Source organism: Hypanus sabinus, chromosome 8 (assembly GCF_030144855.1).
Source record: "Hypanus sabinus isolate sHypSab1 chromosome 8, sHypSab1.hap1, whole genome shotgun sequence".
Taxonomy (NCBI): domain Eukaryota; kingdom Metazoa; phylum Chordata; class Chondrichthyes; order Myliobatiformes; family Dasyatidae; genus Hypanus; species Hypanus sabinus.
In genome coordinates this window covers 168,683,210-168,705,866 of record NC_082713.1, presented here as the reverse complement: position 1 = coordinate 168,705,866, position 22,657 = coordinate 168,683,210, and the positions used below count along the sequence as shown (strand labels likewise).

Below are 22,657 nucleotides of genomic sequence, written 5' to 3'. Positions count from 1 at the left end.
CGGTTTTCTGATCAGGGCGATTAACGATGTTGCAATGCAGATCAGCGGGAACTGCTCGTTGACCGAAGCGCCGCTGTGTGGCCGGTCTGAAACTACAGGCGGAGAGGACGGCAGATCGGCTGCAGCGCCGCATGGCGGCCGGTCTGGTACTACAAGCCGGACGGTGACGGCATCATCGCAGAGTGGCCGGTGGGGAGACTGCAGCGCCACACGGTGGCCGCTCTAGAAGTGAAGGCCGTATGGTGACAGCAGCGCCTCCTCGTGGCCGGAGGTATTTCCGACGGGGTGACGGCAGCGCCGCAGAGCGGTCGCTCTGGAACTGCAGGCCGGAGGCAGAAGGCAGCGCCGCAGAACGGCCGCTCTGGAACTGCAGGCCGGAGGCAGACGGCAGCGCCGCAGAGCGGCCGCTCTGGAACTGCAGGCCGGAGGCAGACGGCAGCGCCACACAGCGGCCGTTCTGGAACTGGGAGACAGCAGCGCCGCTGTACGGTTGGCCCGGAGCCGCGGCGACGCTCCGCTGTCCTCCCCCTCCCCCACCCCACCCCCAGCGACATGTGGATGTGAGGCTCGGGCCCGGCGCTTCCGCAGTGAGAGTGTGGCTTCCCCGGGCGTTCGGCTGCGAACGGGTTTTATCTCCCAGCCGAGTTGGTGGCGATGATGATCACATGAGCCTGGGGCCTTGTGCTGAAGTGGAGAGAGCGCGGTCCGAACTGAGGTGGGTGAGACCCGGGGGAGGGGGGGGGTGGCCTTTACAAAGTGCGTGAGCGGCCGCCTTTCAGGCCTAACGGCCCGGGCTCCGGAGCCTCTTTTCCTGACACTGAATTTGCTGGTGACGCCGTCGGCAAGTGGCTCCTGTTCGTCTCGTTTTCAGACGAAGGAGGAGGCCGAGATTGGATGGCGGGTTGGGCCCAGGAACTGGGCCTGGAGCCTGGGGCCCGCTGACGAGCTTCGCAAGCCGCGAACGGTCAGTGGGAGACCCCGAGGTCGCGGGTAGGAGGCAGGGCCGAGGCGAGGAGTTGTAAACAGAGGAGGGTGGCCGTGAAAACTGAGCGTTGAGACCTAATAAAGACACTGAGAATAATAACCCAGTCAGAGAGTGAGCAATGATCTCCCCTGTGTACACTGCAGGAAGTGTTTGTTAGACTTGGGTCGTTGTTGTCAGGACTGACGGTGCATAACTATGTGTAGGGTGTTCCTTAACTGGGAATGTGTTCATTTCGGGTGGAAAAAGGAGTTTGGTTTGTAATTCAAATGTATAAAATAATGTAAGGTCTGAACTAAATGAACGTCTGTGACCCATTTCTCCCAGTGATATCATTCACTAGATGACACAGATTTAATTGGTGAAAAGATTTCAAGGGTGCTGGGTTAAAGTATTCTATGTCTGCTGAAGAAGACTGAAATATTCACTGGGTTTTTAATAAGTACACTGATCAAGACTTTTGAAGAGTTTTAACCTGCTGTGAGGAATTAGGAAATGGGATCAACCTGAAGTCTGTTGTGTTGTGCAATCTTTTTTGTGATTGTAAGATAATAAAGATAGAGAAAATAATAGTACTGCTGTGGGTTAATATTCTGTATGAAACAGAGTTTCTGAGTCTCAGTTGACAAAGTGGCTTGGTGTATTTAGGCCCACAGATGTTTAATCAAAGTTCAAAGTAAAATTTTATTTCAGAGTACGTTTCACCACATACAACCCTGAGATTCTTTTTCTGTTTGCATACTTAGCAGCTCTTATAGAACAGTAGCTGTAAATAGACAATAAGTAAACTGCAAATGTAGATATAAGTAAATAGCAGTAAATTACGAACATGAAATAGGAAAATAAAGAAGTCCGTAAGTTAGTGTAGTTATCCCTTTTTGTTCAAGGGCCTGATGGTTGAGGGCTAGTAATTTCTTGAATCTACCTGATGGTATTAAGTCTTGAGGCACTTGCACCTTCTACCTGATGGCAGTAGCGAGGAAAGAGCCTGGCCTGGGTGCTGAGAATCTTTGATAATGAATTCTGCTTTCATACGGCAATATTTCATGTAGATGTGCTCAATGGTTAGGAGGACTTTACCCGTGATGTGTTGGGCCGAATCCACTAACTTCAGTAAGACTTTCCACTCAAATCATCCTAGACTATTAATTAAATCTTCATGCAATAAAGAGCAGCGCACCTTTTTTTTACAATTCCTGTTAGATGTGCTTATCAGCTTTGTGATAGAATACTTCACTCTCTTTGAACACACTTTTCACTGCTTTTGTATCTTCTAAAATATTTTTCTACCAAAATTTATATAATTATAATTGTAGTACTTTAGGTACTGCTGTCACAAGACAATAAATTTCAGTACATCACTACATATGTCAGAGATAAATCTGATTCTGATACAGTTTTAGATTTTTCCACCTTTTCATCTACCATATCCTCAGTTGTTTACATAATCTGCCTATATTCCCTTGAAGTTTCCCAGTGCATCCTCACAATTAAGGTTACCATCTATCTTTGTGTCATGAGCAAATTTAGACATACAGTGGATTCCAGTTAATTAGGACACCAGTGTATTTTGGCCCAATTAGCTGTTGTATAGAAATAGTTAAAGTATAAAAAAGACTAGCTATGGTTCAACTGAGTAACAATTTATGCATTAAGTGAAATATAGAACAAATTTGAACGCTACCAATACCTCTACACTACTATATGACTGCATTAGTTCCTAATAGTTATCAACAGAAGAATTAATCTAGTGTAAGCTGTCATATTCTTCAGTAAATGAATAAGATTAGCGCAGACACCTGCAGATACAATGCCTTATACAATGTAATTGCCGACTGCATCCTCCAAATCTTCACTTTCATTGTAACATTCAAGATTATTGTGAATATCTTCAAATTCTATGTAGTTCCTAACTTGTTGAAGTACTGTAGTGAAATAATTTCATTTTCACTCCTGGCCATTTCTAGCATCTCCCAGCCTAATTGTTTGAAACCACAGTGAGCAAAACAGGTCTGAATTGTTTTGCTTCTTTTCTCTCGCTTTTTTATCAGTGACAAAAGTCACTGCTTTTTGAACACAAATACACACGGATTGCACTTGAATCCGATGGGGACCGATATCCTGCCAGGGAGGTTTACTAAGGCTATTGGGGAGAGTTCAAACGAGACTTGCTGGGGATTGCAACTGAACTGAAGAGACAGAGGAAGGGGAGGTTGGCTCACAAATGGAAAATGCTTGTAGACAGTGCAAGAGGGAGAAAGACACGTGATGGAGAAGGAATATGCTCAGACTGATGGCTTGAGATGTGTAAATTTTAATGCAGGAAGTGTCGTGAACAAAGTGGATGAGCTTACAGCATGGATCATTACTTGGAGCTATCATGTTTTGGCCATTACAGAGACTTGGATGGTGCAGGGGCAAGAATGGTTACTTCGAGTGCCGGGTTTTAGATGTTTCAGAAAGGGCAGGGAGGGAGGCAGAAGAGGTGAGGGTGTGGCACTGGTGCTCAGAGATAGTGTCACGGCTACAGAAAAGGAGGAAGTCATGGAGGGTTTGTCTACTGAGGCTCTGTGGGTGAAAGTTAAAACAGGAAAGGGTCAATAATTCTACTGTGTGTTTTTTATAGATCAGCCAATAGTAACAGGGACATTGAGGAGCAGATAAAGAGACAGATTCTGGAAAGGTGGAATAATAATAGGGTTGTCGTGGTGCGAGATTTTAATTTCACAAATATTGATTGGCATCTTCTTAGAGCAAGGGGTTTGTTAGGTGTGTACAGGAAGGTTTCCTGACACAATATGTAGATAAGCCTCCAAAAGGAGAGGCTGTACTTGATCTGGTATTGGGAAATGGACATTTCAGATGTCAGGTCTCTCAGTGGGAGAGCATTTTGGAGATAGTGATCACAATTCTATCTCCTTTCCCATAGCATTGGAGAGGGATAGGAACAGACAAGTTAGGAGAGTGTTTAATTGGAGTAAGGGGAAATGTGAAGCTATCAGGCAGGAACTTGGAAGCATAAATTGGGAACAGATTGGGAACACACCTAACAAACCCCTTGCTCTAAGAAAATGCCAATCAATATTTCTGAAATAAAAATCTCGCACCACGACAACCCTGTTATTATTCCACCTTTCCAGAATCTGTCTCTTTATCTGCTCCTCGATGTCCCTGTTACTATTGGCTGGTCTATAAAAAACACACAGTAGAGTTATTGACCCCTTCCTGTTTTAACTTTCACCCATAGAGCCTCAGTAGACAATGCCTCCATGACTTCCTCCTTTTCTGTAGCCGTGACACTATCTCTGATCACCAGTGCCACACCCACACCTCTTCTGCCTCCCTTCCTGTCCTTTCTGAATGTACAGGGAAATGTACAGCAGAAATGTGGCAAATGTTCAGGGGATATTTGCGTGGCGTTCTGCATAGGTACGTTCCAATGAGACAGTGATGGTGTGGTATAGGAACTGTGGTGTACAAAGGCAGTTGAAAATCTAGTCAAGAAGAAAAGAAAAGCTTGTAGTGATGTACTACATACAGAGCTAAAGACAACACGTTTCGAGACTAGTTTATTCAAACTTCGTGGCACTGGTATTTAATCCCTAGCGCCCGCCCTCTCCAGGCGGAAATGACATCAGAGGTGCATTACCAAAGTTTCCCCCCGCACGCTGGCTATTTGTGAGCCGGTTCGCCTGCGCAGAAAGTGGGTCGCCACATAACCCCCCCCCCCAGAACCGGCGATACACCCCCCAATATCCACAGTCTGGATCAGCCTCTGTTTGGGAGGTCTGCCTCTGCGCCGCGGTGCCTGAACCTCGACCGGCTGCGCCAAGTCCACATGGGCTGGTTTGAGTCGGTCCACCGTGAAAACCTCCTCTTCCCCCCCAATGTCCAGAACGTACGTGGACCCGTTGTTGTTGATCACCTTGAACAGCCCCTCGTACGGCCACTGTAGCTGTGCCTGGTGTTCGTCCCTTCGTACAAACACAAACTTACAGTTCTGCAGGTCTTTGGGTACATGGGTCAGGGTCCGTCCGTGCTGTGAAGTCGGTACAGGGGCCAGGTTGCCGAGCCTTTCGCGTAATCTGTCCAGGACTGGTGCGGGTTCATCCCCTTGTCCCCTTTGGGGCTGGTATGAACTCTCCCGGGACGGCCAGGGGTGTGCCGTACACCAACTCGGCCGACGAGGCGTGCAGATCCTCTTTAGGCGCTGTGTGAATTCCAAGCAGGACCCAGGGAAGCTCGTCCACCCAGTTAAGTCCTCTCAGGCAGGCCATGAGAGCCGACTTCAAGTGACGGTGGAAGCGTTCCACTAGTCCGTTCGACTTTGGGTGGTAGGCAGTAGTGTGGTGCAGCTGCGTTCCCAACGGGCTGGAGGTGAACTGGGTGCCTCTGTCGGAGGTAATGTGGCCCGATACCCCGAAGCGTGCTACCCAGGTTGCAATCAGTGCTCGGGCACAAGAATCGGCAGATGTGTTGGTGAGCGGGACTGCCTCTGGCCACCTCGTGAACCGGTCTGCCATAGTTAGGAGGTACCACGCTCCTCGGGACACTGGTAGGGGGCCCATGATATCCGCATGAATGTGGTCGAACCTCCGGTGGGTGGGTTCAAACTGCTGCAGCGGGGCTTTAGTGTGCCGCTGCACCTTGGCTGTTTGGCATTGCGCGCATGTACTGGCCCATTCACTGACCTGCTTGCGAAGTCTGTGCCACGCGAACTTGCTGGAGACCAGCCGGACAGTTGACCTGATAGGTGGGTGTGCCAAACCGTGTATGGAGTCGAAAACTCACTGCCTCCAGGCTGCCAGGACGATGGGGCGAGGTTGGCCGGTAGCCACGTCGCACAGGAGGGTCCTCTCACCTGGGCCTACGAGAAAGTCCTGCAGCTGCAAACCCGGGACTGCGGTCCTGTAACTGGGCATCTCGTCGTCTGCCTGCTGCACCTCCGCCAGTGCTGCATAGTCTACCTCCAGTGACAGGGCCTGGACAGCTGGTCTGGTGTGTGTGTCCGCCACGACGTTGTCCTTTCCTGATACATGCTGGATGTCCGTTGTGTACTCGGAGATGTAGGACAGATGTCGCTGCTGGCGAGCTGACCAGGGATCGGACACCTTCATGAACGTGAAGGTCAACGGTTTATGGTCTGTGAATGCGGTGAATGGCTTGCCTTCTAAGAAGTACCTGAAATGCCGGATTGCCAGATACAGTGCAAACAGCTCCCAGTCAAAAGCACTGTACTTGAGTTTGGGTGGTCGTAGGTGCTTGCTGAAGAATGCCAAGGGTTGCCAGCGCCCCTCGATGAGCTGCTCCAGCACCCCCCCGACTGCTGTGTCGGATGCGTCCACTGTGAGGGTGGTCGGAATGTCCATTCTGGGGTGCACCAGCATCGAGGCATCTGCCAAGGCCTCCTTGGCTTTAACGAAAGTGGCCGCAGCCTCCTCGTCCCAAGTAATGTCCTTGCCTTTACCCGACATCAGGGTGTACAAAGGGCGCATGATACAGGCTGCTGAGGGGAGGAAACGGTGGTAGAAGTTCACCATACCAACGAACTCCTGTAGGCCTTTGACCGTGTTGGGCCGGGCAAAGTGGCAGATCGCGTCTACCTTGGCGGCAGAGGTGTTGCCCCGTCTTTGGTAATCCTGTGACCCAGGAAGTCGATGGTATTGAGACCGAACTGGCATTTGGCCAGGTTGATCATGAGGCCGAAATCACTCAGGCGGGAGTAGAGCTGGAGGAGGTGGGACAGATGCTCCTGACAACTACTGCTAGCTATAAGGATGTCGTCCAAATAGATGAATGCAAAGTCCAGGTCGCGTCCCACTCCATCCATTAGCCACTGGAGCGTCTGTGCGGCATTCTTCAGGCTGAACGACATTCGGAGGAACTCGAACGGGGTGATAAGTGCTGTTTTGGGGATGTCTTCAGGGTGCACCGGGATTTGATGGTATCCCCGGACGAGGTCTACTTTGGAAAATATTCTTGCCCCGTGCAGGTTTGCTGCAAAGTCCTGTATGTGCGGCTGTAGCGGTCTGGAGTTGCAGCCTCATTCAGCCTGCGGTAGTCTCCAACCCCCAGCTGCTTTGGGCACCATGTGCAGGGGGAAGGCCCATGGGCTGTCAGACCTCCATACGATCCCCCAATTCCTCCATCCTCTTGAACTCCTCCTTCGCCAGGTGGAGCTTTTCCAGGGGGAGCCTTCGTGCGTGGGCATGGAGGGGTGGTCCCTTGGTTGGGATGTGGTGCTGAACCCCGTGTCTGGGCACGGCTGCCATGAACTGGTGCCAGAATCGATGGAAAGTCCGCCAGGATTCTGGTGAATTCGTTGTCCGACAGCGTGATAGAGTCCAGGTGTGGGGCCGGCAACTTGGCTTCACCCAGGGAGAACGTCTGGAAAGTCTCGGCATGTACCAGTCTATTCCCGTGCAAGTCGACCAGCTGGCTGTGAGATCACAAGAAGTCCACCCCCAGGAGTGGTTGGGCCACTGCGGCCAGTGTGAAGTCCCACGTGAACCGGCTGGCGCCGAACTGCAGCTGTGCGGGTGCCGTAGGTCCATATCGTGCTGCCGTTTGCGGCCCTCAGGGTGGATCCTGGCTTCCTGTTGCGGGTGTCATACCCCGTCAGGGGCATGACGCTAATTTCCGCTCTGGTGTCGACCAAGAAGCGGCGTCCCGACTGTTTGTCCCAGACGTACAAGGGGTTGTCCTGGTGGCCAGCCGCCATAGTTATTAGCGGCAGCTGGCCCTTGCAGGGCGGGCGACAATGGCGGGCTTCTCTGCCCCACCGCTGGTGGTAGAAACACTACTGTTCACTGTCCTCCTCACTCCTGCCTCTGTGTAGTGTGCGCCCCCCTGCCGGGCCTGGTCTGGTCTGCTGCTGGGCGCGTGGCCTGGTAATCTGACCGACGGACACCATGCTCTCCCTCTTGGCTTTCCACAGCACGTCTGTCCGGGCTGCCACCTTCCAGGGGTCGCTGAAACCTGCGTCGGCCAGCAGCAGATGTATGTTCTCGGGCAGTTGCTCTGGGAATGTTTGCACGAACATGAGGCAGGACTTGTGTCCGTCAGCCAGGGTCAGCATCTCGTTCATCAATGCTGATGGCTGTCTGTCTCCCAAACCATCCAGGTGAAGCAGGCGGGCACCCCGCTCATGCCATGAGAGGCCAAAGGTCACAGTGAGCAGCACATTGAATGCTTCATATTTGCCTTCTTCCGGGGGCGACTGTATGAAATCCGCAACCTGGGCTGCCATCTCCTGGTCAAGGGCGCTCACCACGTGGTAGTAACGCGTGGAATCAGAGGATATCTGCCGAATCTGGAACTGGGCTTCTGCTTGGCTAAACCACACACATGGTCCAGAAAGTCGGCAGTTTTAGCGAAACTGCGTGAACAGATGAAGAGTCGGTCATCTTTGGTCCAAATCCTGTTTGGACTGTCGGGGTCACCAATGTAGCGATGTACTACATACAGAGCTAGAGATGACACGCAGTCAGTAAGTCGTTTCGAGACTAGTTTATTCAAACTTCACAGCGCTGGCATTTAATAGCTAGCGCCAGAGGTGAATTGACGTCAGAGGTGCATTACCAAAGTCTTTCCCCGCGCGCTGGCTATTTGTGAGCCGGTTTGCCTGCGCAGAAAGTGAGTCGCCAAAAGCTTATGAAAGGTTCAAAAAAACTAGGTAATGATAGTGATCTAGAAGATTATAAGGCTTGCAGGAAGGAGTTTAAGAATGAAATTAGGAGAGCCAGAAGGGGCCACGAGAAGGCCTTGGTAAGCAGGATTAAGGAAAACCCCAAGGCATTCTACAAGTATGTGAAGAGCAAGAGGATAAGACGTGAGAGAATAGGACCAATCAAATGTGACAGTGGGAAAGTGTGACGTATGTATAGAACCGGAGGAGATAGCAGAGGTACTTAATGAATACTTGCTTCAGTACTCACTATGGAAAAGGATTTTGGCAATTGTAGGGATGATTTACAAAGGATTGAAAAGCTTGAGCATATAGACCTTCAGAAAGAGGATGTGCTGGAGCTTTTGGAAAGCATCAAGTTGGATAAGTCTCTGGGACCGGATGAGATGTACCCCACATTACTGAGGGAGGTGAGGGAGTAAATTGCTGAGTCTCTAGCAATGATCTTTGCATCATCAGTGGGGACGGGAGAGGTTCCAGAGGATTGGAGGGTTGCAGATGTTGTTCCCTTATTCAAGATAGGAAGTAGAGAAAGCCCAGGAAATTATAGACCAGTGAGTCTTACTTTGGTGGTTGATAAGTTGATGGAAAAGATCCTGAGAGGTGGGATTTATGAACATTTGGAGAGGCATAATATGATTAGGAATAGTCAGCATGGCTTTGTCAAGGGCAGGTCGTGCCTTACGAGCCTGACTGAATTTTTTGAGGAAGTGACTAAACACACAGATGAAGGTAGAGCAGTAGATGTAGTGTATATGGATTTCAGCAAGGCATTCAATAAGGTACCCCATGCAAGACTTATTGAGAAAGTAAGGAGGCATGGGATCCAAGGAGACCTTGCTTTTGGATCCAGAATTGGCTTCCTCACAGAAGGCAAAGAGTGGTTGTAGACGGGTCATATTCTGCGTGGAGGTTGGTGACCAGTGGTGTGCCTCAGGGATCTGTATTGGGACTCCTTTACTTTGTGATTTTTATAAATGACCTGAATGAAGAAGTGAAGGGATGGGTTAGTAAATTTGCTGATGACACAAAGGTTGGGGTGTTGTGGATAGTGTGGAGGGCTGTCAGAGGTTACAGCGGGACATCAATAGGGTGCAAAACTGAGCTGAGAAGTGGCAGATGGGGTTCAACCCAGATGTGTGAGGTGGTTCATTTTGGTAGGTCAAATATGATAGCAGTGTGAAGGATCAGAGGGATCTTGGGGTCTCAGTCCATAGGACAGTCAAGAAGGTATATGGTGTATTGGCCCTCATCAACCGTGGAATTGAGTGCAAGAGCCGAGAGGTAATGTTGCAGCTATATAGGACCCTGGTCAGTCCCCACTTGGAGTACTGTGCTCAGTTCTGGTTTTCTCACTACAGGAAGGATGTGGAAACGATAGAAAGGGTGCAGAGGAAGTTTACAAGGATATTGTCTGGATTGGTGAGTATGTCTTATGAGAGTAGGTTGAGTGAACTTGGCTTTTTCTCTTTGGAGCGACGGAGGATGAGAGGTGACCTGATAGAGGTGTACAAGATGATGAGAGGCATTGATTGTGTGAATAGTCAGAGGCTCGTTCCCAGGGCTAAAATGGCTAACACAAGAAGGCACAGTTTTAAGGTGCTTGGAAGTAGGTACAGAGGAGATGTCAGGGGTAAGTTTTTTACACAGAATGGCGAGTGCATGGAATGAGCTGCCGACAACGGCGGTGGAGGCAGATACGATAGGGTCTTTTAAGAAACTCCTGGATAGGTACATGGAGCTAGAAAAATAGACGGCCATGGGTATTACCCTAGGTACTTTCAAAAGTAAGGACATGTGTGGCACAGCATTGTGGGCCAAAGGGCCTGTGTTGTGCTGTTGGTTTTCTTTGTTTCTACAACTGACACTTTTTAAAAACTGTTTGCTTTAAACACGGTGTAGTGTAGTGTCACGCGTGCATGCAACTGATGCTTTAGAAACTGTTCTGCAACAGTTTACCTTTGTCCAATTCCATGTGCTCTAATTTTATTTCCTCAGTAGCATCTTATTGAAGGTTTTCCGAATGTCCATTGACTCCTGTATACTTGCTCACCTTTATCAAAAGAATTCTTAACTGATTCGTCAAACAGGATCTTCCCTTTGAATGTCTGTATTGATTTAATTTGCTTTTACCATTTGTTTAATAATAGATCCTAACATATTCCCACTATTGATATTGGGTTAACAGGTTTATGTTACTTATTTTCTCTCAGTAATTTCTTGCATTCTCTTTTTGACACCTTCCATTGTATGGGAATCATTCGGTGGTAGAAATATAAAAAATAGTATCTGTGTACTCAGAACTTTGGGGCACTCATCAGATCCTAAAATACTATCTTTCAGTCTCACAGATTTGTCCATTTCCATTTTCCCCACAAACTCTTAATTTCTTTCAGCTCCTCGGTGTCTCCAGATCTGTTCTCCACTATTTCAGGAATGTTTTCACATTTGTTATCTCAAAATATCTTATCTTCATTCCCAAAATCTTAGCACAATTCCAGTATATTTCTTCCTATTCCTATCTCAGTCTATAAGGGACCCACAGTAACTTTTCTTTCATAACTAGAAAGCTTTGCACATTTTTCATTCTTACCGCTAACTTCCTGGTCTGCTTTTCCTCATCAGCTTTTTAGTGTCAATTGTAGTATTCTCTGAATTCTCATTTACTACATACTCACTGTTATGTCTTTTCTTTTGGCCTGATACCTCTTAAGTTGTTCACAATAGTTACTGTACTTCCTGCTCAGCTTTTCTATCAGGCAATATTGTTCTAGAACAGGGATTCCCAACCTGGGGTAACTTGCTTCATGGTATTGGTCCATGGCATAAAAAGTTGGGAACTGCTGTGCCAGAGGCAATCCCACTTTATAGAATAAGCATTCCAGAGTTGGTCAGTCATAAGGGACAAGAGAGTGTGACTATGAATGAGGAAATATGAGGATCCAGAAAAATTCATCAGGCACAAAGTTTTGGCAGCCTGTGTAAAGGGCAGAATACTGAGCTTGGCATTGTCACATGAGGCCACTGGCATTTCAGATGATGAGAATGTGGGCAGTGGTACGATAATGTACTATGAATGTAAGTCCAAAGTGTTGGGCCTGCTTAGGGCATCTCATTGGGGCTGGAAGGGAATATGGAGTGGGGGGGGGGAAGTGGGGATCTATGATGTACCTTTGTTCAGGTTAGTGATAAATCTTGGATCGAACTGATCACTTTTAGTCCTAATTACTTTAAGACCACTTAACTAAAAGGTTATTACTTCCATTCAACTGTGACAAAATGTAAATCTTTTATAGGATTAGAAAACCAACATTCTGTGACTTCGTCCTCAACTTTATTAATGCAAATTATTTTTTCCCAGTCTGTAAATGAATTAAAGTAAAACCAAGGGTACTGTATGGGTGGTGGGGTGGAGTTGTAAGGTGAGCCTGCAGGTCACCGTTGGGCAAGATATAGCACTTCTTGTTCAGGGCCACATGAAACCATGGGAACAGGTAGTGGATGGATATATGAGCAACTGTTGCATATCACAAGTCTTGGTTACGTGGCTACTGTTGCCAGGCAGACAATCTCTGAAGAGTATTGGTAATGGCTGGGGTCACCCGTCTTGTAAAGACACTGCCCAGAAGAAGACAATGGCGTAGCATTTCTGTAGAAGAATTTGCCAAGAATAATCATGGTCATGGGAAGCCCATGATCTCCCACATCATACAACATGGCACATAATGATGATGACGATGGGATACTGTGTTACAATTGTCATGTTTGATTCCAATTTTTTGTTTTATATGTTACCTTACCTCAATCATTCGGGACCTTTAGAGCACTGTCACTTTGGACAGTTTGTTTGTTAACTCCAACCAAACAGATCCCACTTATTGTTTTCACTGTGCTGCCTTTTCCCTCACCCTCTGTCTTCACTTCTAAAGTTTTAAATGTCCTGGAATACTTAGCTCTCAGACTTGGCCACTGCAGCAATGGCAGCTACATTATAGACCTTTATTTGCTTTGTGTCATTAGTTCGTCATTCTTGCAATGAATGCTGTGTGTAATCAGAGAAAGAGGGGTTAATGAGATCTTTTTTAATATTCCCTATTCTGATTGTAATTGTAGGTAGTTTCTTATGTTTGTATCTTATATCTGCAGTTCAAGCTTTTAGATTATTATTTATTTCTCTATCCAGTATAACTATCATATTGGTTTTCTTGCTTGTTAAATATCCCATTACCCCACACTGTTTAGTATAGGGTACCTACACCGCCCATTTACTGTTCCCCTCACGTAGTTTCAGCTATAATCTTCTAGTTTGTACTCCTTCCCTCCCCACCCCCAACACCCTTTTTATTCTGGTTTCTTTCTCCTTCCTTCCCAGTCCTGAAGATGGGTCTTGGCCCGAGGTGTCAACTCTTTATTCCTCTCCATAGATGCTGCCTGACCTGCTGAATTCAAAGGTTCAAAGGTACAATTTAATGTCAGAGAAATGTATACAATATACATCCTGAAATGCTTTTTCTTTGCAACCATCCACAAAAACAGAGGAGTGCCCCAGAGAATGAAAAACAGTTAAATGTTAGAACCCCAAAGTCTCCCCCAGCTCCCCTCCCTCCCACGCATAAGTGGCAGCAAGCAATAATCCCCTCCTCCCCCCCCCCCCCTCCACCGGCAAAAATAAAGCACACCCACTACCGGCACTCAAGTGTGAGCAAAGCAATAGCAAAGACGCAGACTTGCAGTTACCCGAAAGTCTACATTGTTCACCTGATAATTCATCATGCTGCAGGTTCTCTCTCTCCTAATAAGGGAGAAAGAGGTGACTCCATTTTCCAATGAGCAAGAGAGGTAACAAGCAACTCGCTGGTTTATGATGTTAAAAGTCTGTTTCATCGCTTTTTTTGAGATCACAAGGATCCCGGGTCCCCAGGCACACAACAGATGTTCTGACTCCCCCAACGATACATGGGTCTCCTGTGGCGACACCCACCCTTGATTCGCCCGTTTCCAGTTACTCGAGATCCCAGGCTTCTGAATTCGTGCCAAAATCTTAGGCCGAGACTTTGGCATGCTGGATAGTGGCCAATTGTGGAACCCTGAGAGCGGGTCCCACTCCCACAAAGAACCGTAGTCAGTGTGTAGCTCCAGGTCAGGGTCTTCAGAAGAACCCTGAAAGGGAAAAATAGAGATATTAAAGATGAAACTAGAACTGTTTTCGAAGATGCAAGCTAAGGAGTTGCCATTGGGCGCCATAACTACTTGGCTCCACCTCCTCCAGCAATTTAGACAATTAGGCCAGAAGGCATAGGAGCAGAATTAGGCCATTCGACCCATTTGTCTGCTCAATGATACCATCATAGCTGATTTTTTTTATCCCTCTTAATTCCATTTTCCTACCTTCTCCCTGTAACTTTTCATACACTGACTAAGCAAGAGCCTATCAATCTCCGCTTTAAATACACCCAATGACGTGACCTGCACAGCTGTTTGTGGCAATGAATTCCACAAGTTCAGCACCCTCTGACTAAAGAAATTCCTCCTCATCTCTGTTCTAAATGAATATCTTTTAATTCTGAAGCTGTGCCCTTTGGTCCTAGACTCTTCCACTATTGGAAACACCCTTTCCACATTCACTCTATCTGGTCTTTTCAACATTCAATACGTTACAATAAGATCCCTCTGTTCATATGACAAGCCTTTCAATCCTGCAATCATTTTCATGAAGCTCCTTTGAACCCTCTCTAGTGTCAGCAGATTCTTTCTTGGATAGTAGACCTAAAACTGCTCTCATTACTCCAAGTGAGGCCTTATCAGTGCTTTATAACGCTTCAGCATTACATCCTCGCTTTTATGTTCTAGTCCTCTTGAAATGAGTGCCAGCATTGCATTTGCCTTCCTCAACACCAACACAATCTGCAAGTTAACCTTTAGGGAACCCTGCATGAGGATTCCCAAGTCCCTTTGCACCTCTGAGTTTTGAATTTTCTGCCTCTCTATTTTTTTTATTCCTTCTACCAAACTGCATTACCATACACTTCCCAACACTGTATTCTACCTACCACTTCTTTGGCCTTTCTCCCAATCTGTCTAAGTCCTTCTGCGGACTCCCTGTTTCCTTAGCACTACCTGCCCCTCACCTATCTCTGTATCATCACAAATGTGGCCACAAAGCCATCAATTCCTTCACCCAAATCAGTGACATATAATGTGAGAAGAAGTGGTCCCAGTACCGACCTCAGCAGAGCACCACCAGTCACCACTTTACTCCCACTCTTTCCCTCCTGCTAGTCAATCTGCTACCTATGTTAGTATCTTTTTTGTAATACTATGAGATCTTATTAACCAGCCTCCTGTGTGGCATCTTGTCAAAGCCTTCTGAAAATCCAAATAAACAACAGCCACTTACCTTCCTTTGTCTATCCTGCAAGTTCAAAGAGTTTCAACAGATTCGTCAGGCAAGGATTCCTCTTAAGGAGACAAACCATACTGACTGTAATCTCCCAAGTATCCTGAAACCTTATCCTTAATAATGGATGCCAACAACTGAGGTCAGGCTAACTGGCTTATAATTTACTTCCTTTTGCTTCCTTCCCTTCTTAAAGAGTGGAATGACTTTTGCAATTTTCTAGTCCTTCAGAATCTAGTGATATTTGAAAGATTACTAATGCCTCTATAATCTCTTCAGCTACCTCTTTCAGAACCCTGTGGTGGAGTCCATCTGGTCCAGGTGACTTATCTACCTTGAGGCGTTTCAGCTTCCCAAGCTCCAGCTCCTTAGTCATAGCAACTAAACTTATCCCAGGCACTCCCAAATTTCTGGCACACTGCTAGTGTTTTCCACAGTGAAGACTGACACATAACACTCAAGTTCAATCTGCCACTTCTTTGTCACCTGTTTCTACATCTCCGGTATCATTTGGAGGCGAGATGTTGACAGCAACCAACAGGACTAATGGCAACATCCTGCACACAGTTCATGAAACTACTGCTTTTAAATATACTTCTACTAATCTGTGTGTGATTGGAGCCTGTAATTTGCATTTTGATAATGTGTTTTTGAGCCAACTGAGTGACCTGGTGCTTTTGTCTCCGAGGGAACTCAGCATGGTTGAGAACGGATTGTGCAGCCTAATCCCAGAGTGTGAACCCACGATCAGCACCAATTCTCAACTAACTCACTGATTAAAGCATCAAGCAAGATGAAATCATCAAGGTTGAAAGTTGAAGGTGGGCAAGTGTTCAACACCGCCTGCCTGCATCTGAACTGTTTACCCTTCCTTCTCACTTGCTCCTGCCCGAGGAAGACTCAGGAGTCTTGCATTTGGGCAAGGTTTGATTGGCACAGTTTGTGGGTTGGACTCTTGTTTTTTTAGAGGACTCTGTGGTTCATGTTATGTGTGCTTCTGGTTATTATTACCATTTTGATTCGTGCAGACTGGCTTTGCAGCCTATGGTCTGCAAATGACAGTACTAAGTTAAACTGAACACTCCTAGACTGTTTCAAGGACTCTACGGTTGAGGTTTAATATTCTTTTTATTTGCTCGTTTTTTGCTATCTGCATGATTTGTTGTTTTCATTGGGTGTTTGATCTTTTTTTAACGGGTTCCGTGGTGTTTCTTTGTTTTGTGGTTGTCTATGGGAAGATGAATCTCAGGGTTGTATACTGCGTGTGTACTTTGACAGAAGTGTATTTCGAATTTTTGAATCATTTTCCAGCTGCCTGATATCCACTCTTGCTGTTTTTTTTTACTCTGTACATCTGAAACAAGCATTTGGTATTCTCTTATTTTAATGGCTAGCTTTCCATGATAGTTCACCTTTTCGGTCCTTTTGTTGATTTTTGAAAGTTTCACAATCCTCTATCCATTAATTTTTGCTATTTTAAATGCCCTCTCCTTTGCTTTTACGCTGTCTTTGACTTCCCTTGTCCAACCATGGTTGCATCAATCGCCCTTTAGAATACTGCTACATTGTTGGGATGTATTTATCCCATGCCCTCCAAATTGCCCTAAAAAATTCCAGTCATTGCTGTTCTACTGTCATGCCTGAACCCTTCCAATCAAAGTTGCTAGTTACTTTCTTATGCCTCTGTAATTCCCTTTACTCCACTATAAAACTGATATACCTGCTTTTAGCTTCTCCATCTCAAACCACAGGGTGAATTCTATCACTATTTTCTAATGATTCCTTTACGTTGAGCTCCCTAAGTGCATTGTTCTGAATGTCCAGTTTTTGCAGAATCTCATGTTTCCTGTTTGATTTAGTGTCTGATTGCAACACTAGTTATTTGATTTGCTTGGGAATGGACGGAAGCCAGTACTGGTGGTACAGCTCCCGATGAAGTGAAACCCATCTCTCCCACACCGACCTTTGAGCCATGGTGTTAATGATCTTATTTCAGTTTAGAGGAGGCACAGGTAACAATTCAGAGATAATTACTTTTGTGGTTCTTACTTATTTAGAGATATAGCCCTGCTGTATGATGAACTGGGACTGAGGCTGTGTGCCCTGTGATTCAGGTCTTTGAACTCAGTTTGGTTCAGAATGCTGTTGCTTGCTTTTATTGTTTGCATGATTTGTGTTCTTTCTCTCTGCACATTGGGTGTTTGCCTTTTTTTAAATTGAGTTCTTTGGGGTTTCTTGCTTTGTGGTTTCTTGTAAGCAGACGGATTTCAAGGTTGTATAATTTATATGTACTTCGAATCCTTTGAACAGGTCCTTCTGGCCCAGCGAGCCACTTTGCCCAGCAACCCATCTATTTAACCCTAGCCTAATCATGGGACAATTAACCATGACCAATTATTCAGTAATCAGTACTTTGGACTGTGGGAGGAAGCTGGGGCACTGTAGGAAGCCAGTGCAGTCATGGTGGACAATGTACAAACTCCTTGCAGATGGTGCCAGAATTGAACTCCGAAATCCGGAGCACCCTAGGATGTAATAATGTTGCGCTAACCGCTTGGCTTCTGTGAATCCTACTTTGAATCCTCCCAGCGTGTACAACTTCAGCCAATCCAGCTTAACCTTTGTTTTGCCAACATTGCATTCCTGTTTACTGAATTAGAAAGGGGTCATTCTACACATAAGGTACACCCCAGCTCCCAACAGCATAATTCAATCCATCCTGCTCCCTCTCCTTATTTTTCGTACCTCTTCCGCTCTTCTCTTACGCTTTTGGTTCTTGCCTATACCGAGATTGGATTACAGGAACCAACTAACCTTGTAGCACATATTTTGGGTACAATACAGAACTGAAGCACTCAGTGGGAACTTAAGAAATGTTTGACCTGGGATTGAGTAATAAAATCCCAAAGACAAAATAGTCTTACACCCAATGATTGATGAATAGCTGACCTGGAGATTGAAAGTGGGTGGTGGCCAGTCAGTCAGACTGCGGATGTTAAGCAGTAGTCCACAAGGACATGACTGTGAGTTAACTAACCATCAGTAGGGAACCTGAGAAATAATTGTCATGGAAAGTGGGCATAATAACTGTGTTCTTGGTGGTGGAAATTCCTTTGGAATATTAAAAAAGAATCAGTCATATTTGTTGTGACTTGCTGTAAATTGTAATGGGATATCTGCCAAAGGGAACATTTAGAAAGGGTAGATTAATTGTCAAGTGAGAAGCTTTTCCATTTACCTTGCAGTGAAGTTCCCAATTATAGGCCACGTTATATCACTGATTCCTTGGTCTGCAAAAGGATGGTGTTCCTGGAAAACAATCAAAAGTCAAAGTACACAAATTGATACACTTATTGGTATAAACTGAGCATTTTTATTGCATTCTAGGGGTCAACAATTTTGGTCAAAATTTAAATATACATCAATACAGCTATCAAAAATAAATTTTTTTATTAGCAATTAATAGAAGCACATATATTATCAAAATAGCTGTTGTTGCTGATAGTAAATAAAATAATCTACTAGATCAGTTCAAGGTGAATTTAAAAACTGAAGAAGGGTCTCAGCCTGAAACGTCAACTATTTCCATAGATGCTGCCTGATCTGCTTGCTGAGTTCCTCCAGCATTTTGTGTGTGTTGCTTTGGATTTCCAGCATTTGCAGACTTTCTCATGTTTACATTTAAATCAACATTTCAGTCATCCCCTATGCACTCTTCCACCTCCTGTTGTGCTGTGTATGGGAACTGCCACCCACTTGGCAGGGCACTGGCTGACACCAGACTCACCGAATACTTGAGAGGCATCACTTGGTATTGGCCTTGTTGAAACCGCGCCTGGGGAAGGGGGGAGTACAGCACCATCTCATTCACCCTCAGACTCTGTGCTAAATGTTTGTTTTCAAACACTGAGGTAGACACAATTATCCTTTGCTTGTTCTTTCTGTGTCTTTTTCCTCCTTTAATTCTTGCATTTCTCTGCATTCTGGTATTCGTCTAAGTGGTTTTGGATTTTACATTGACTTTAAACAAACACAGGCCATGCTATAGTCTTTTCACATTTTCCTTTCTCTAACAACACATCTGCAGACGCTCATTTAGTCTGTTCCACACACTACAACATACTTAATACTTTTTGATTCAAAATGCACACTACAGAAGTCCTTTAGAGGTCCGGTACAGGAGCATTTCACCCTACTATTCACGCACACACAGTCAGGTGCTATGTACATGCACACACACAGAGACACACACATACCTTTTTTTTAAAACAATACACTTGTTAAATTTTCCTGTGCTTTGGGTGGGACTTCCCAAAGGACCACGACAACAGCTCGTGTAGGACTCCAGTCCAGACCGTGACAGCGCCTCCCGTGGGACTCCGAACCAAATCGCGGCAGCACCTCGCACAGCCCTCCAACCCAGACCGTAACAATCTGGCCTTTTTAAACGCTACAACTTTCCTATGTTAGTGACTAAGGTGGCATAGATGACTACTCCACACAGGAGGAAATTTGTGCTCCAGCAGCAGACTCGGTCCTTTGCTCAAATATGAACAGCATAGGATTTAGGTCTAATCAGCTACCGGGGCTAAATTCCTTTCTCTTGTATAATGAAGCCAAGGGTTAGCCATCTTGGTGGAACCTCCAAGCAACTGTCATTGCCAAAAATAAAATGACTAAAGTAACTGGGCCCAGAATGCACGCACTCTTGCAACTCAAGCATTCCTCTTATTTTACATGTGCACAAGAAGAACAGCATCACCCCATCACCCCATCACCCACACTGTTTTGAAGTCTAAACAGAAAACTGCTATTTTTATATAGAATTGGCTTATCAGTTATGGATATTGTTCTTTGTAAACTATATATGTTTGAATTCCTTACTTGGAAGATCAATCAGCATTCGCAATGAAGGTGTTAAAGTCATTTGAAACTTCATGCAGGCAACTGATGATACTTTAAAAGTCAGTAGAACCTTAGTTATCGGTTTGTTTGACCTGTTATATTGTCTGTCTGGCAGGAGTGAGATCTATTGTGTAGAGGGACACTACAGTAGCCTCACTTGTCTGGCTTGAGTATACACTGCTGCAAGCAAAGCAGCTTCCCTTGTCTGTAGTAAGCAGAGGTGTCTCTGGTGCTGACTTACTACCACTTCCCAGGCTATGCCTGCTTTAACCTTTACCTTACAAGCTGCACAATATTCTGCTCTTTTACTCGCTAAGTGAAACATTAAGGTTCCTAAGTGGATAGGAAGAGAATGTGTCCTCTTGTGGGTACATTTTGATCTAGGAGTCACAGACTGAGATGAGGTGCAACTTGTTCGCCATGGGTAGTGAGTCTTTATAATTCTGTTCAAGAACTGGTAGAGGCAGATTATTTGATTATTTTTAAAGTAGAGGTAGTTAGGTTCTTTAAGCAATTGGGTAAAAGTTACCACAGGCAAGTGCAGATGAGATTGCAGTCAGATCAGCCATAATCTTGATGGATGGTGAAAGATCTTTGGTAGCCAGCAACCTGTTCTTGCTTCTAATTGTTATATTTATCCATAAGTAATAACAATGTCTTTGTAGACTGGTGATGGTTCAGGTGAAAGTGGAGTAATTGCTGGTGTTTGGGTGATGCTGGCAATGAACGAATGGATAGAGTTTACAAAATTGATGACTAGGGTTTCTTGAAGTTATCAGAAGGAAATTTTGGGAGGGAAAGGAGCTCTTTTTTCAGTTGGGTGAAGCTCTTTGTAGCAAAATATGCAATTTTATTTTATCACGTGGCCATTCCTTATTAGAATTATTACATTTAAAGTTGACTATTGCTTGTTCAATGTACAAGAAATCCAAATTAATACTGGTTGATTTTGGTGGCAGTGCTGTTGATAGCTTTTATTCCCCTATTGTTCAAATTCAAACAGAACTAAGCTCTTCACCACAAGTTACTCCTCCACATCATTCCAGTCCATTTTATCAAACCCAGCTTCATCTGTCAACCTAGCAATGTCTTTGGAGTAACACATACAAGATGTTTGGAGGAAGTCAGTGACCAGTTGTGTGCCTCAGGGATCTGTTCTGGGATCCTTACTTTTCGTGATTTTTATAAATGACTTGGATAAGGGATAGGTTAAGTAAGTTTGCTGATGACACAAATGTTGGAGGTGTGGATGGTGTGAAGGGCTGTCAGAAGTTACAGCGGGACATTGATAGAATGCAAAAATGGGGCTGAGAAGTGGCAGATGGAGTTCAACCGGGTTAAGTGAAGTGGTTCATTTTGGTAGGTCAAATATGGCAAAATATAGTATTAATGGTAAGACACTTGGCAGTGAAATTTTACATGGAGTTTAGAAAAATAGAGGGCTATGGGTAAGCCTAGTAATTTCTAAGTTAGGGACATGTTCAGCACAACTTTGTGGGCCAAAGGGCCTGTATTGTGCTGTAGATTTTCTATGTTTCCATGAACTCAGCAGATCAGGCAATATCTATAGAGCGGAATAAATATTCGACACTTCAAACTGAGACCCTTCACTGGGATTGGAAAGGAAGGTGGGGGAAGACAAAATATTTTATTTCTTGGGCAGGTAAAGTGATTTTTTTTAAATAGGATTGGAAATAAAATATACTGGATTTTGACTTTATTCTTGCTTCTTTCCCCTTCCTTTTTAGTCCATATGAAGAGTCTCTACCCAAAATGTTGACTGTTTATTCCTTTCCATTGTTCCTCCAGCACTTGGTATGTGTTGCTCTGGATTTGTAGTTTCTGCATAATCTCATGTGCTTTTGGAGATTTTGTCTTCCTACATTTGATTTTGAGAGAACCCACTTTCCTGCATGATTTAGTTAATCTCCTTGAGATTGAATATAAGATGTTACATCTCCAACCCATGGGGGCCTCATTTTGGCACAACTGCGGATTCTGTCTGAGTAGCCTCCAGCCTGATGGCATGCCCCCCCCCCCCCATTACCTAATGTCCTTTTACCTCTTCTCACCTGCCTTGTACTTTCCCGTGTCCCCTCCTCCTTCCCTTTGTCGTATCCTCCACTTTCCTATCACATTCCTTCTTCTCTAGTCCTTGCCATTGCCCTTTCCCATTCACCTGGCTTCACCTATCACTTTCCAGTTAGTTTCCTTCCTCTCCCCCTCCCAATCTTTTTATTCTGGCATTTTCCCCCTCCCTTCTCAGCCCTGCAGAAGAGTCTGAGCCCAAACGTCACCTATCCATTTCCTTAGATGCTGTGGACCTGCTGAATTCCTCCAGCCTTTGTGTTTGTGTTGCTTTGAATTATCCAGCATCTGCAGACTTTCTGGTGTTTATGATCTGTGTTTATTGTCTGGCTTAGCAAGAGTAGAGAAGGATGGTAGGTAGTTGGATTTCCGTTCATGATGTTGGAAATGTTGGGGAGTTGATATCTGTATGGTTAAAAAGGGCTAGTTAGGGTTTGATTAGATGATTCATCAATTAATAGAGTTTGTTGAAAGGTTATCCTGAGGAAAATGAATATATTGCTATTGTAATAGCCTACAATTTGCTACCCAAATCTACTGTCTTGATACTGCTTTCAAGTAGACACTGCAGCATCAAGCAATGGGTTCAGCCTCCAAG

General features: G+C 45.3%; 1 protein-coding gene across 4 annotated transcripts in view; it reads left to right on the top strand.

The window, feature by feature from the left end:
- Positions 1-524: 524 nt before the first annotated feature.
- Positions 525-22,657, top strand: part of scaf11 (SR-related CTD-associated factor 11) — a 98,633-nt gene continuing 76,500 nt past the window's right edge. For 2 of the 4 annotated variants that reach the window (XM_059978485.1, XM_059978489.1), the window contains exon 1: positions 525-715. The gene's annotated coding sequence lies outside the window, so the exon portion shown is untranslated. Of the gene's footprint in view, positions 716-10,030; positions 10,092-13,041; positions 13,129-22,657 lie in introns of all 4 variants that reach the window. The other 2 variants (XM_059978486.1, XM_059978488.1) reach the window with 2 other exon arrangements.